This window comes from Zingiber officinale, chromosome 2B (assembly GCF_018446385.1).
Source record: "Zingiber officinale cultivar Zhangliang chromosome 2B, Zo_v1.1, whole genome shotgun sequence".
NCBI lineage: Eukaryota > Viridiplantae > Streptophyta > Magnoliopsida > Zingiberales > Zingiberaceae > Zingiber > Zingiber officinale.
Window position 1 is genome coordinate 45,152,727 of NC_055989.1, and position 14,469 is coordinate 45,167,195.

The 14,469-nt window shown below is 35.2% G+C and overlaps 1 long non-coding RNA gene across 1 annotated transcript; it reads left to right on the forward strand.

Moving 5' to 3' along the window:
• Positions 1-12,496: 12,496 nt before the first annotated feature.
• LOC122049099 lies at positions 12,497-13,072 on the forward strand. The gene is made up of 3 exons (XR_006130824.1): positions 12,497-12,632; positions 12,725-12,844; positions 12,935-13,072. It is a non-coding gene; the product is annotated as an uncharacterized LOC122049099 (long non-coding RNA).
• The last annotated feature ends 1,397 nt before the right edge of the window (positions 13,073-14,469 follow it).

Here is a 14,469-nt window from a genome sequence, read left to right on the forward strand (position 1 = left end):
AATAAATCAAAAAGGGAGGGTTGTTTTGAATTTTTAAAATCTTCTCTTTGTAGAAAACTATAAGTTTTAAAAGAGAGATTTTAATTTTCAAAACTTTCCTTATTTGAATTAGGCCACATGTTTTAATAGAGAGTTTTAAAAGTTTTAAAACTTTCCTTTTTTTAACCATCCTCATGGTTTAAGATAAAAAGGAAGATAAGTTTTAAAATTAAAATTTTCTATCATCATGTTAAAAAAGAAAATTTTATAAGAGTAGTTTTAATTTTTAGAACTTTCCTTTTTTAACTCCTACTTTAGGAAAGAGAGCTTGTAAATTTTATAAGAGGATTTCTTCTTGTAAAATTTTAAAAATATTATATTTCCTTTTTCCCTTGATGAGGTGGCCAGCCACCTTGCTTGGTGACCAAGCAAGAGGTTGGCCATAATTTAAAATAAAAAATCATCACAAAAATTAATGTTGGTGATTGATTCAATCAAGAGGAAAGAAAAGGAAAAATAAAAAGGAAAAAAGGAAAAACTAGAGGATGATTTTATTTTTTTGTAAAAGTTTTTCCTTATTTGCTTTGGGAAAGTAATATAAAAGAAGGGGTGAGGGGGCTTCATGAGACACAATTCTTATTCTCTTGCTTGGAGAACCTTAAGTGGCCGGCCCTCTCCCTCTCCCTTTTCTTTTCCCTTTTGCTCTCTTCTCCTTGGTGGTGGTGGTGGTCGGATTTTAGAAGAAGAGGAAGAAGCTTTTGGGTGGTGTTCATCTTGGAGGATCGTCGCCCACACGACATCCAAGGCGAGGCGAGGAATACGGCAGAAGATCTTGAGGTCATTAGCTTACAAAGAGAAGGTATAACTAGTAGTTTTCTTCCGCATCATACTAGTTATTTTCTTTGTAAGAATTCTAATACAAGAGGCAATTAGATCTAGTTTATCGAATTTATTTTTCGAGTTTGTGTTTTCTTCTTTTTTGAATTTGTGATTCGATTGTTCTTTTTGGTTAACCTAGAGTTATTTAAGGAAATTAACACTGTTACCAGACATTTACCAGTCGACTGCCACATTTACCAGTCGACTGTCGTTATCGAATTCAACTCACAGAATCATTCTATGTTCGATAAACACTATTACCAGACAACTAGTATTTGCATTAGTGGACTGACATCCTATTTTCGACCCAAACTATATTTGAACCCAAACTTTAGAAATGTACTAAAAATTCTATAGACATCAAAAAATTCTCAAATTTTGTGAAGAGGTCTGTTTTACCTATGTCTATTTGGAAAAAATATATTTAAAAATGTACATACGTCGGATCGCAAGATTGACACAAAACTCAAAACTATCTAAAATGTTCAATTGAACATTGACCTAAAGTCCTAGTTTTGGCTTCCTCTTGATGTATTTGTCCATTCTAAACCATAACGCATCCCTCGCATTAGTTTAGATAGCATCTATACATCAAAAATCAATTTTCATGCCATATGACCTCAATGTCATATTTTCATGCATAAACGTAACTCAGTTGTGTCACTTCCCTTATTTTGAGACTCAAGTCCATCTCTGAATCACTTTGGCACATTTCATGTGTTAGCATTTCAAGCCGTAAAAATTACTTTTTGCATTGCGAAAACCCCGAAGCTAGCCACAGATTCGTGCGAAAATATATAAAATAATCTTGTACATGTTTGTCTACACTAGATCTGTAACGCCCGCCCTCCCTTCTACTAAAGGAACGGGGCTACTTACTTACTTAACTATTCCAGGATACACATGCATATTTAAAATTTCTTTCTAGTAACGTAAAGCAGCGGAAATATCATGAAGTCATACTGGAATGTAACATAATACACTTGGTTCATGTCAGACATAACAAAAATAATAATATAAGCAGGTCTTTATTTGTCTTAGCCGAGCCACTGCCACACACATTTCCTTGCCTCTCCCGCAGCTCCCTTAGATCATCCATTCCTTGCCTTTATCTGTAGTACAAGGAAAGTAAGCTATGAGCACACAGGCTCAGTAAGATCCTTTCCTACTCACAAAAACCGTATTTCATAGCAAAGTCATATAAGCATATAAAAATGGAGACATAATCATCTAACATTATATCATGTGAACATAGCCTCCTATCATATCATATCATTAAGAAACATCATACTATAACATATCATAAATAAAGGCATCATGTAATATAAATCATAGAAGCATAACATATCATCAGGTCATATGAATCATAAACAAAACATCTCATAACATCATGTCCTATAAGTCATAAGAGCATAGCATAACATCATGTCATATAATTCATAAAAAAAACATATCATATCATGAATGGGTGCATCATGCAGAATATCTTTTTAAAACATATGCCATGTCAAGTGCAAGATGTCTTTAAACATATCTTTTGATAATTTAACATAATATCATCATCATGAGGGCCCGGCTTGTACCACATACATACATAAATGCGCGCAATCCCTAGGACAGGGTAGCTAGCCCCGAACCTACTAGGGATCTAGACCCGTTCATAGTTCGTCGGCCTAGGGGCGTACTAAGGAGCTCATCCCTTTTTACTAGACTCGTTCATAGTCCGTCGGCCTAAGGGCGCTTATGGAGCCCACCCTTGGTACAAGCCATACAAAGTAAAATACATGTCGTGCATATCATATCATCATAACTGTCATATCATATCAACATAAATGTCATGCTCTTGTCTTAACATGAAGAGTGCTCTTAATCCCAACTTAAGGGAAGCAACTCTTAGCCATTTTCTTATCATATCATAAGGCATGCATACTTGGGCACATAGCCATCATGAACATCATTTTCATGCCTGGTTCATAAGCTTACATAAATGAGCATGCAATATATTTGAAATCATACATACTTGGGTACATAGCCATCATAAGAATCATTTCATGCATGGTTCATAAGCATACATAAATGGCATGTTACTTGTCTTATCATAAAGCATGCATACTTAAACATAAAACACATCATAAGAGTCATCATCATGCATAGTTCATAAGCATACTTAAATGAGCATATAATACATCATAGGAAAACATAATCATACATGAAAAATATTTTCTAGCATCTCCTAATTCATATCCTAGTATGTGAGACACTTAGCCAAAATCATAATTGGGTCTCTAACCCTAATTCCATATAGTGGTCGAAAGTCACCATGCTTGGTTTTAGATTACAACATCATATAAGCTTGTGAACCTTAAATAAATTTTCAGATCATAAACTATAAAATATCATGAGCATAAGAAGTTTAGATTCTAAGCTTCCTAGGCCTTTTAACTTAGTTGTGGCCGAACCTTTAAGAACATGAAACTAAGTTCTATACAAGCATAAGAATACCAAACTAACTCCATATCATATCATAAGGAACTCTATAAGCATGTTAGATTAGGTTTTAAGCTTCTTGAAACCCTAAAATCTATCATGGCCGAAACTTCAAGAAAAAGGAAATAATTTCTAAGCAACATACAAACATGAATACCTAGCCAAGTTCATATCATATCATAAGGAAGTCTATGAGCATGTTACATTATGTTTTAAACTTCTTGAAACCCTAAAATCTTTCATGGCCGAAACTTCAAGGAAAGGAAAATAAATTCCAAGCACATACCAACATGAATACCTAGCCAAGTTCTTATCATATCATAAGGGAGTCTATAAGCATGTTAGGTTAGGTTTTAAGCTTCTTGAAACCCTATACCCTATCATGGCCGAAACTTCAAGGAAAGGAAAATTAAATTCCAAGCAACATACAAACATGAATACCTAGTCAAGTTCTTATCATATCATAAGGGAGTCTATAAGCATGTTAGATTAGGTTCTAAGCTTCTTGAAACCCTAAATCCATCATGGCCGAACCTTTACAATAAAGGAAATAAAATTTCCAAGCAACATACAAACATGAATACTTAGTCAAGTTCATATCATATCATAAAGGAATCTATAAGCAAGTTAAATTAGATTTTTAAGCTTCTTGAAACCCTAAATCCATCATGGCCGAAACTTCAAGGAAAGGAAATAATTTTCCAAGCAACATATAAACATGAATACTTAGTCAAGTTCATATCATATCATAAAGGAATCTATAAGCAAGCTAAATTAGGTTTTGAGCTTCTTGAAACCCTAAATCCATCATGGCCGAAACTTCAAGGAAAAGAAAGTAAATTCCAAGCAACATACAAACATGGATACTTAGTCAAGTTCATATCATATCATAAAGGAATCTATAAGCAAGCTAAATTAGGTTTTGAGCTTCTTGAAACCCTAAATCCATCATGGCCGAAACTTCAAGGAAAAGAAAGTAAATTCCAAACAACATACAAACATGAATACTTAGCCAAGTTCATATCATATCATAAGGGAGTCTATAAGCATGGTAGATTAGGTTCTAAGCTTCTTGAAACCCTAAAATATTCATGGCTGAAACATATAAAGAAGAAGATCAAGCTTTAAACAACATCCAACATAAATCTTTAACTAAGTTCATATCATAACATAATGAGATCCATGAGCATGGGTTTCTTTTCTTTTATTTTTATTTTTTTTTAAGCCTTCTAACCTTACAGAAATTTCATAAACAACTTGTACCACAGGTGAGGGGATGCTTACCTCCTTGTGTTTGATTTCCTTAGGGAAGTAATCTTGATTGTGGAGCCTTCCTAAAGAGGAGCTTCTTGCTTTGTTTGGGTTTCGGTAATGGAGGTGGGGAGAAGGCTTGGTCACGGTGAAGAGGAGGAGGGAGGAGGAAGAGGAGAAAAATGAAATCTCTTCTTTAATTTCCCTTTTTATTCTACATGAGAGGAGGAAGGGAAAATGCACTTTTCCTTCTCCTTTCTTTTACTTACTCTTAATGAAAAGAAGAAGCAAGGCTCATCTTTTCCTTGAGAGAAAGAAGGCAACTCTAACTTCTCCTTCTAAGTGAAGAGAGCCTTCACTTCCTTACCTTTAACTATGATTTCCCTCTCCTTTCTAACAATAATTACTCTTGGTCTATTGGTTAACTTATTCATGTATTTAGTGAGAGATCCAAGGTTCAAGTCCTAGGTCTTGTATCTTTTTATTTCCATTTTATTTTTGGCTAATGTTTACCTAAGACTATTTTTATTCATGATAAAAATATCTAAAATCTTGCTAAGTACCCTATGGGTGTTACAAGATCTACCTTAGTCTACATGAAAAGAGCGTTACCCTTGTAGCGATGCCCTTTGCTTATCCCGCTCATCCAAAGGTTGTCGGATCTCGTAGAGTGTCAAGTGAACACTCCTCTACACGTATCCACACGGACAAAAAGATGGAGAGAACAACTTAGAGTGTGCTAGCACCCTTGAGAAGTCTCGGCAATGGAGGATGAGAGGGAGAGAAAAACTAGAGAGGAAAAAGAAGAATTGAATGAGCACACCATGCAATTCATTCACACACCTAAAGTGGTCGGCCACTTAATGGAGGTTTAATACCTCCATGGAACACCAAGAGTCATGGCTCTTGGTCTTCCTTGTAACGACCACCCTTCTTATCTATACTATTACACTCTAAGGATGACCGTTACTTGACTACTAACTCTACTTAACCGGTATGATCGAAACCACGAAGAGTCTCTACCGAAAAATTTCGGCAGAGTCTCCCCTGTACCGGTGACCATAAACCGAGATACAAACATAGTATACATCAGCCACAGGCGGCTGGAGCATATAACAATCACTCACGCAGTTAAATAAGTGACAATACCAAAGATGCATACTTACTAAACAGAACTCATCTCCATGCAATATAAACAAAAGAATCTCAAATGACATGAACATAAAATACAACTTCAAATGTTTATTAATTACTAAAATGTGGAAACTTAATAATATCCCAAGTCTCTTCCATAGTCCTGGCATCACACACCATCCGCACCTCCTCCTCGTCTTCCTGTATCTGCAGTAAGAGGAAATGCAATCTATAAGCAAAATGCTTAGTAAGCGCTATCTAACTCACAAAATCTCGATATGCATGTAAATATATTGAAAACTAAAACTGAATGCTCAAAAGGAAAACTACTCATGCTCATCTACTAGTAAATAAACAAACATACTGAAGTGCTAAACATGTAAAGCTACTCATGCTCTTATAATAGCAAAGAACAGTAAGCTAATCTAAATAACATGCTAGCATAAAAGGAAACTAAACTTACTGATTTTAAAACAAAGTGAAACTTAATTCATTTGTTCTAAACTTATTCTTTTACACTTTTATACTTATGTGAAACTTATTTTGTTTGTTCAAAAACTTATACTTATAATACTTCAAAATAATAATCAACTTTCTTCTTGGGCCCGGCAACTGTACTTGCTATGTGCATATCCCTAACTAGACCCGAGATAGCTGGTCCCAAATCTAGTAGGGTTTACTAGGTTATCTAAACCTAGGGACGACTATGGGAGCCCAGCCCAAGGACAACTGAGAGTCCTGCATACTAGGTTATCTAAACCTAGGGACGACTATGGGAGCCCAACCCAAGGATAACTAAGAGTCCAGTACAGTGCCACTGATAAAAGTAAAATACTTGTTATCTTTTAATACTTCTAATATATAATGCCTTGGCATTTTAATAAGCACCTTGTGTGCCAAAATCCCTAAAGTATTGACTTTGGGATCTACTAAAGGTCTTGGCCTTTTTCTTTCTTTTCTTTATCTTTCTTTACTTGTTAATACCTCTAAAACAATGTCTCATACAAATTCTAACTTTGAAATGCTTAGATAAACTGAAATTTACACTTGAACATACTAAGAGTGAATACTTAAACAAATAATTTTGCAGACTATAACTAACAAAAATCTGCATGCTACATAACAAAAATCTGCTCTATTACTCATTGAAAAATCTGCACTATTACAAACTAATTTCTGCTATCTAAAGTTTATACATGAATAAAATGATATGCTAGAACCTACAAGGAACTAAAGCATAATGTATGCAGAAGAATTTCTTAAACTACTCATTAATTACAGGCCATCCTAATGCTGTACAGGAAGGAAATCCGGAAGTAAAACAACAAGGAACGCTTGCTACTCTTACATCTCAAACCACCCTAATGCTGTACAAAAACCAAAGCAAGGAAAACAAAGGCATTAAAATCCGGATTGCAACAAGCTCCAAGAGGGGCTGTTCTAAGCTCCAAAAGAGCTGTTCGTGGTTGCAGAAAATGCTAATAAAACTGGGATGCTAATTAAGGTAACAAGGAAATCTAAGCTTGATATGCTAACTTCAAGGCTGTTCTTTTCATTGCAGCAGGGAGAAAAATAACCACAAGGAACTAACAAACTGCATGTTAAGGAACTAATAACAAAAAGGTCTAATTAAGCCCCTACCCAAAATTCCAAAATCAACAACAGAACTACAAACTGCATGCTAGAAGGATCAGAAGTTGTTCCTGTTCATAACTCATGGAAATCCAAGGTTAAAATACTAATCTTAAAGCCAATCATGCTCATGGAGTTAACAAGTAAAAACTAAGCTACAAATTACACCATGTATGGCTGTTCGTACCCAGCATTAGCACAAAAAACCATGACGGAATTTAGCTAACTTGTTGAAAGAAAACTAAATTAGTTAACCTGCTGAATTTGTAACAAGAGGAATAAAACTTGCGGGATTAAAAAAAAAGGAATCAAGCTTACTAAATTGAAACCTAATAAATCAAGCTTGCTAAGAACCAGCGACTCATCTTATATGAAACTGATTCACGACTTGAACCTATACAGGGCAATCTATAAACCAGTAACTCATCTTATTTATCCAGAATGCTAGAACTATGTTACAACTTAGAAAAACTCAACTAAACTGAATTCATATGCCTAACCTCTGAACTCACGGCAAAAATTTCAAAAGAAATGAATTGTTGTGCTAAACAAAACTTCACAGTATAATTCGAAAATAGGAATAAGCAAGGTTCAGAATCTAATCCAATCGAAAAAACCCTTTCCCTCTTCCTTAACAACTCACGGCAGTAAGCCCTAAACCCCAATCTTCACAGAAAATTTGAAACAAAAGGAACAAGGACCCGAAACTATCCTACTGCAGGTGAGTAGCGTCTTACCGAAATCTCTCGACTTACAACCGGAGGAGAAAGCCTCTAGGGTTCGGAGAACTTGAGATTTCAACCCTTCCTCGTGCCCACGAGCTCTCTTCGACGAGGAGACCTCGAATCTGTGAAGAACACACGGAGAGAAGCGCTCACCGGCCGCCGGAGACGAAGCCCTAGCTTCGTTTTCGCCCGAGAAGGAATCACCGTCGTGAGAGGAGAAGGAGAGAAGGGTTTCGGGAGAGAACAAATCCCGATCCTCACTTATCCCTTTTTTTTAATACTCTTCGGCATCTATCATAACTTATATATATATATCTCGTTCCATATTTGTTCATGAAATACTTGCAGAATAGTTGGTTAGCTGCGTTTTGACCGGGTCAAGGGTGGCTGGTTCGAACCTTGGCTTGGACTTTTTTGCCAAAACTTCCTTCGTTTAGTAAAAATACCAAACGACCTCCAAAAATTACATAAAAATACTCTAAAAATTTCTAAAAATCTTTAGAATTTTTCTATAGCATTTCTAAATATTTTTAAGAACTTTTAGAACTCCTAATGAGAAAAATTGGATCGTTACATTCCTCATGAGGTGGCACACAATGATCTAGCCTTGATGATGTGGAACATCATCATTGGCCGGCCCCATGCCAAGTCACAATGAGGTGGCATTTGGTCAAGTCAAACTTGACCCTTCATCTTCCCTCTCAAGTCAAGTCAAACTTGACTTTTTTATCTCCCATGGTTGATCAAACCTAACCTTTGATTCAAGTCAATTTAATTTAATGAATCTCTATTCATTGAATTAAATTGACTCAATGAATCATAGTCAAAATTAGACTTATCCAACACATGAATCAAATTGAGTCCAACTCAATTAGTCTAATTTGGATTACTCTTAATCCAATTTGGTTCATCATATGAACCTAATCCTCTTGGTCCATCATATGAACCTAATCTCCATCTAATTGCCCTTTGTGTGTGACCCTATAGGTTCTTGTAACTTGGTAATGCTCCTAAACCCATTTAGAAACATAAGTAATGAGCGATATCTAGCAACACATCATTACTACCCAAGTTACAAGAATGTTGAGATCCAACATCACCTTTGTGACTACTAATTGTGACTCTCACAATATGTGACAATGTCCTTCTATCCTTGACATCTAAATTGATCAATTGAGGCATAGACCGTGTCATCCTCTAATCAATTTATGTCTTGAACTTCAAGTAGACTCACTCTAATCAAATGAGCTCAATATCTCATATTGACTCATTTGGGCATGACTATGCACTTAGTGGTCTCACTCTATTAAGAAACATGATGTCACTCCCGTCATATAGGAGGGATAGATCTCATCTACATCACTCACATCCCTCCGCATAATTTGTTACATACCCAGTAGTCGCCTTTATAGTCCACCCATTTACAGGTGACGTTTAATGAAGCCAAAGTATGCAACTCCTTATTTAGGGAACCATGGTGATTTCAGGTCCAAGGACTGATAGTCATACTAATAGTCACATGAGAAAGTATATGACTCTCATATAACGATTCATGATACTTTCTCATGGAGGGTCATTCAGTATACATTCTCCAATACATACTCATGTGTCAACTTGATATCTCTATATCCATGACTTGTGAGACCAAGTCATTGAGTTGACCTACATGCTAGTCTCATCGTATTAACATTGTCCCTGAATGTTAATACTTGACTAGGAATGATTAAGAATAGTGTTCTCTATATCATCTCATTATATATTCAACCAATCAATTGATATAGATAAGAACCTTCTACTCAAGGATGTTATTATACTTAATTATTTGGCACCAATACAAGTAAGTATAATAACCATAAATAAATACCTTTATAAATATATAGGAATATGATATATCGAGTCCATACTGTTAGAGTGTATAGTAAAAGTCTAGCTTTTGTAAACATTTATTTTTTGAAATAAAAGAATCACATTGGTCAATATCTACATTTATTTGTTAAATGTAATTGTTCAATTAATTTATATAGTAGACAACATGGTGTGTGGTGTCACACACAGAAGATCATGTTGTCGGTTCTTTATAAATTATAAACAGTTGCTCACAACTAAGATGGAAAGGAACAAACCATCGGAATAGTCGTAGTGTAATTACGTATTAGTTTATCTTGATTAATAAATTACACTGGTACACTCTAAGTGTATTGAGTAGGACCATTTTAGGTAAGTTCTTTTTGTACTGACTTAATAAAAGAACTCGACCTTAGTTATTATAGAAGTGTGTGCTCTTAATCCTAATATAATAATAAGCACATATATTTAATATTTATTTATTTGACGTATCAAAGGGTGAGGTTTAGTTCGATAAATCAATATGCCCGATAAGTTGGAAAATGATATTACTTATAGTGTGTGTTGTTGATTATAGAAGGAAACTGTGTCCTAGTAATCTAGATTGAGAATGTCCCCAAGAGGAGCTCATAAGGATTGTCATGTTAAACCCTGCAGGTGGACTTAGTCCGACATGACAATGAAGTTGAGTGGTACTACTCTTGGAGCTAGATATTAATTAAGTGAGTTGTCAGTAACTTACTTAATTAGTGGGCATTCGTTATCTTAAACACAGGGAGACTAACACACTCATGATAAGAAGGAGTCCATAATGTAATTTGGGATTGGTGCGGTAGTGCGATAATAACTCTCTAGTGGAATGAGTTATTATTGATGAACTTGAGTTGTGTGTTCGGAGTGAACACGAGATACACAAGCTCATCGGAAGGCCAAAACTAATTTCTCCTCTAGGTCCCTGTTGTAGCCTCATTAAAGCCTCAAGTCCATCCAAAGAAAGGCCCATCTTGGTGTCCAAGAAGAGGGTCGGTCCATTGCTTGGTGACCAAGCAATGGCCGGCCACATCTCCTCTTAAAGGGTCAGCCCTATGCTTGGTGCCCAAGCATGTAGGGGCCGACCACAATAATTCAAACAAGGAGGGGTGTTTTGAATTTTTAAAATCTTCTCTTTGTAGAAAACTACAAGTTTTAAAAGAGAGATTTTAAATTTAAAAACTTTCCTTATTTGAATTAGGCCACATGTTTTAAAAGAAAGTTTAAAAAGTTCTAAAACCTTTTTTTTTAACCATCCTCATGGTTTAGGAAAAAAGGAAGAGAAGTTTTAAAATTTAAATTTTCTATCACCATGTTAAAAAAGAAAATTTTATAAGAGAAGTTTTAAATTTTAAAACATGTTTTTAATTTTTAAAACTTTCCTTTTTTAACTCCTACTTTAGGAAATTAGAAGAGAGCTTGTAAAATTTTATAAGGGATTATAAAATTTTATAAAAAATATTTTTCCTTTCTTGATGAGGTGGCCGGTCACCTTGCTTGGTGCCCAAGCAAGGGGCCAGCTAAAATAAATAATAAATCATCATCCAATTGATTTGGTGCACTACAAGAAAAACCCTCATAGACATCGGTGGAACAACAACGGTTTTAAGCAAAAACCGATGTCTTTGAGTATTTTACACCAGTTTTTCCAAAAACCGATGTCTATGAGCGCAGATTTTCACTCATAGACATCGATTTTTTAGCCGATGTCTATGAGCGCTTTTTTTTCGTTAATAGACACCTATTTTAATAGCGGTTTTTAAAACCCAGTGTCTATGATAAATAAAATTATTTAATTTTTCCACCAATACTTAGCCAAAATTTACAACATTTCACTCTTCCCTCCAAACCTAAACTTTCCTCTTCCTAGATCGCGTCGTCCTTCCCCTTCCTAGATCGATGCCCCTTCCTCTCCCGATCAGGATCAACACGACTCCCTCCCTTGTGAGGTCTGCGGAATGCCCTGCTTTCCCAAACGACCACATCCATATCCTCTTTCCCCTTCTCTTCTCCTCTCCCTTCCGTCTTTGCCCTCTCGCGGGTTGCTCCATCTCTTAGGGTTTCTTCTCCTCATGCTTTCTAGTTTCTCTGTTGATTCATCGGCGGCCTTTTCCCCGGAAATCTTCTTGATTTCGTTGCTGTTTTCGCTGTTGGTGCTCGGATTTGGCTCCTCGGGGCTGCTCCTTCGTCGTCTGCACTCATGGCGGCTCTCGTCAAACGCGAAGGTGATCCCTCGTTGATCCTTGTATGCTTAGCTTGTTTCTTAGTGTTTTCTTGGAGGAAATTGGTCGGCTCTGGGCTAGATCTGTTGGGATTTTTTATTTCCTTGTTGGAATTTCTTCGCGCTGGTTGTTTTGATGGCTAGACTTTCTTTTGAGGGATTTAAAGCTTGTTAAATTAAGGTGATGGTGTAGATCTATTAATATTTTTTAGTATTTACTTTTATTCTTGGTTTTGACTTCGCTTCTAAGGTCAGAGGTACAAATCTTTGATTGGTTTTGCTTCTGCTTCATTTTTTTTTTGAGGGACAATTAGGGACCTTCAAGGGGACGCAAAGGCAAAGCAACCCTCCAAAATAAAATTTCTTCTATCTTTTGCACAGAGTGCCAGGGTACTGGTGTGGCCATCCAAGGAGAAGAGCTTGAAAAACCAACAATTCCCTTGTCTGAGGTTCGCAATCAGTTGAACTGCTTCTTGTATAATTTCTGTTTGTTACCTTCCCTTCTTGTGATGGTTTGCTGTTCTTTTTATAATCTCTCCAGATGTTCCTATATAAACTGAAAGCAATCGAAGCTAACAAGGTATGGATGAAGCATCCTGAAATTCTTCAGAAATGCTCCACTGGACTTCATTTCCCATTTGAGCGTGTTAGCAATTGTGAGGTTAGTAGTTCATTTACTGGTATATATGCCCATTGAAAACCAACACGCTTCATCTTAATATTATGTACATTTTTTTTAAATCATGAATAGGAAAACGTGAAGCCTCTAAAGCTGCTGCATTTCTTTCGGGTTGATGGGTAGGAGAAAGCTCAATATACACCAGACTCGGTGAATCAATTCACTTGTAAATATCGTTAAATCCCTTGTACTAGTTTCCTGTAATTTGGTTACGTCGGTAGAAATTAGGTAGTAACAATCCTCTGTAACAATAATTCTTCACATAATATAATTCTTAACAATATTAGGGTCCCTAATATAATTTTTGTAAGTTTTAGATAGATTGCAGAGAGAACTTGAAATACTATACTTGATTACCTTACAAATTTCACTGATATTTTCTCTATATTTTGGTCATTCTCTCAGTATTCCTAATCTAAATCAGGTTGTATTTATACACTTTGCTATTACACTTTACTATCTGTATCAGGATCTTGGTCAATTATCCCATCAATTTAATGGTTATTAATATTGAGGTAAAGTGTGGTAAAGGATTCTACTTGGTTAAGGAATTGACATGTCTTATCTGTATAAACGGTGGTTTTCTTTTTCAATTTTATTTGTGCAATTATGTGACATTTGTTTTTATATGGCAATTTGTCATAGTATTTGTTCTGAAGTATGTGAAGATCAAATGTTATTTGTTACTTCTTCCATTGATATTCTGATTTTCTTTTGATGCCTTGGAGTTGAATAAATATTATTCCTTTTGCTTTGATTCTGTTTAATTTTTACCAAGATTGTAGTTATATCTAAGAGGTCAAGGAATATGTAGGCCAAGGTTCTAGGTGCTCTCTAGCCCACATTTTGCACCTCCTTTGAGCTAGAGCATTATTTTTTTTTTGGAAGAATTCATGTTCCTTTTCAATCTCATGTTTAATGAACCTTTCAATAAATTAGTGTTAATGTATTCGGATCACAGAATGTGAATTCACATCTATTGATTATGTGAAAGTTTAATTATAATCATGTCTCCTCTATGCTGCTTAGATTTATGAGGTTTAAGAATGAAGGAAGAATCTTTCATTTTATTCTTTTGAAAATTTATTATGTTAATATAAGTAGAATCTTTTTGAAGATAGTGTGAATAAATTATTTTATATATTCCAAGAAAAATCATAATAATCTACTATACACCATGCATCACTATATTTAGCTTCTTTCAAATCAGTTGTCGTATAACAGATTATTTCAAATTTGTAGATCAAAAAAGCTGAGCAAATAAGTAAAATTATGGTAAATGGTTTATTTTTGTAAAGAATTTGATCTCATGTATCTAAATTATTGGCTTATTCTTGTTTTCAGTGTTTTGGTTCCTGGTCATTTATGTTTTGATAAATTATGCAATTATATGGAATGATAGCAGAAAAAGTAGTGAGGAACTGATTTAAACAATACCTTAACCGTTGACTATTGGATTGAGGAATTGTTCTTTCTTTTAGCACACAGAACTCTGGTATTGCATTTTTAGGCAACAGAGTTTTTGAAAACCTCATTTATCATTATTCTATTGAAATTTGTTTTTGGAAATTGAATGTAACTAAGCACAGCACAGCATGCTAGCCATA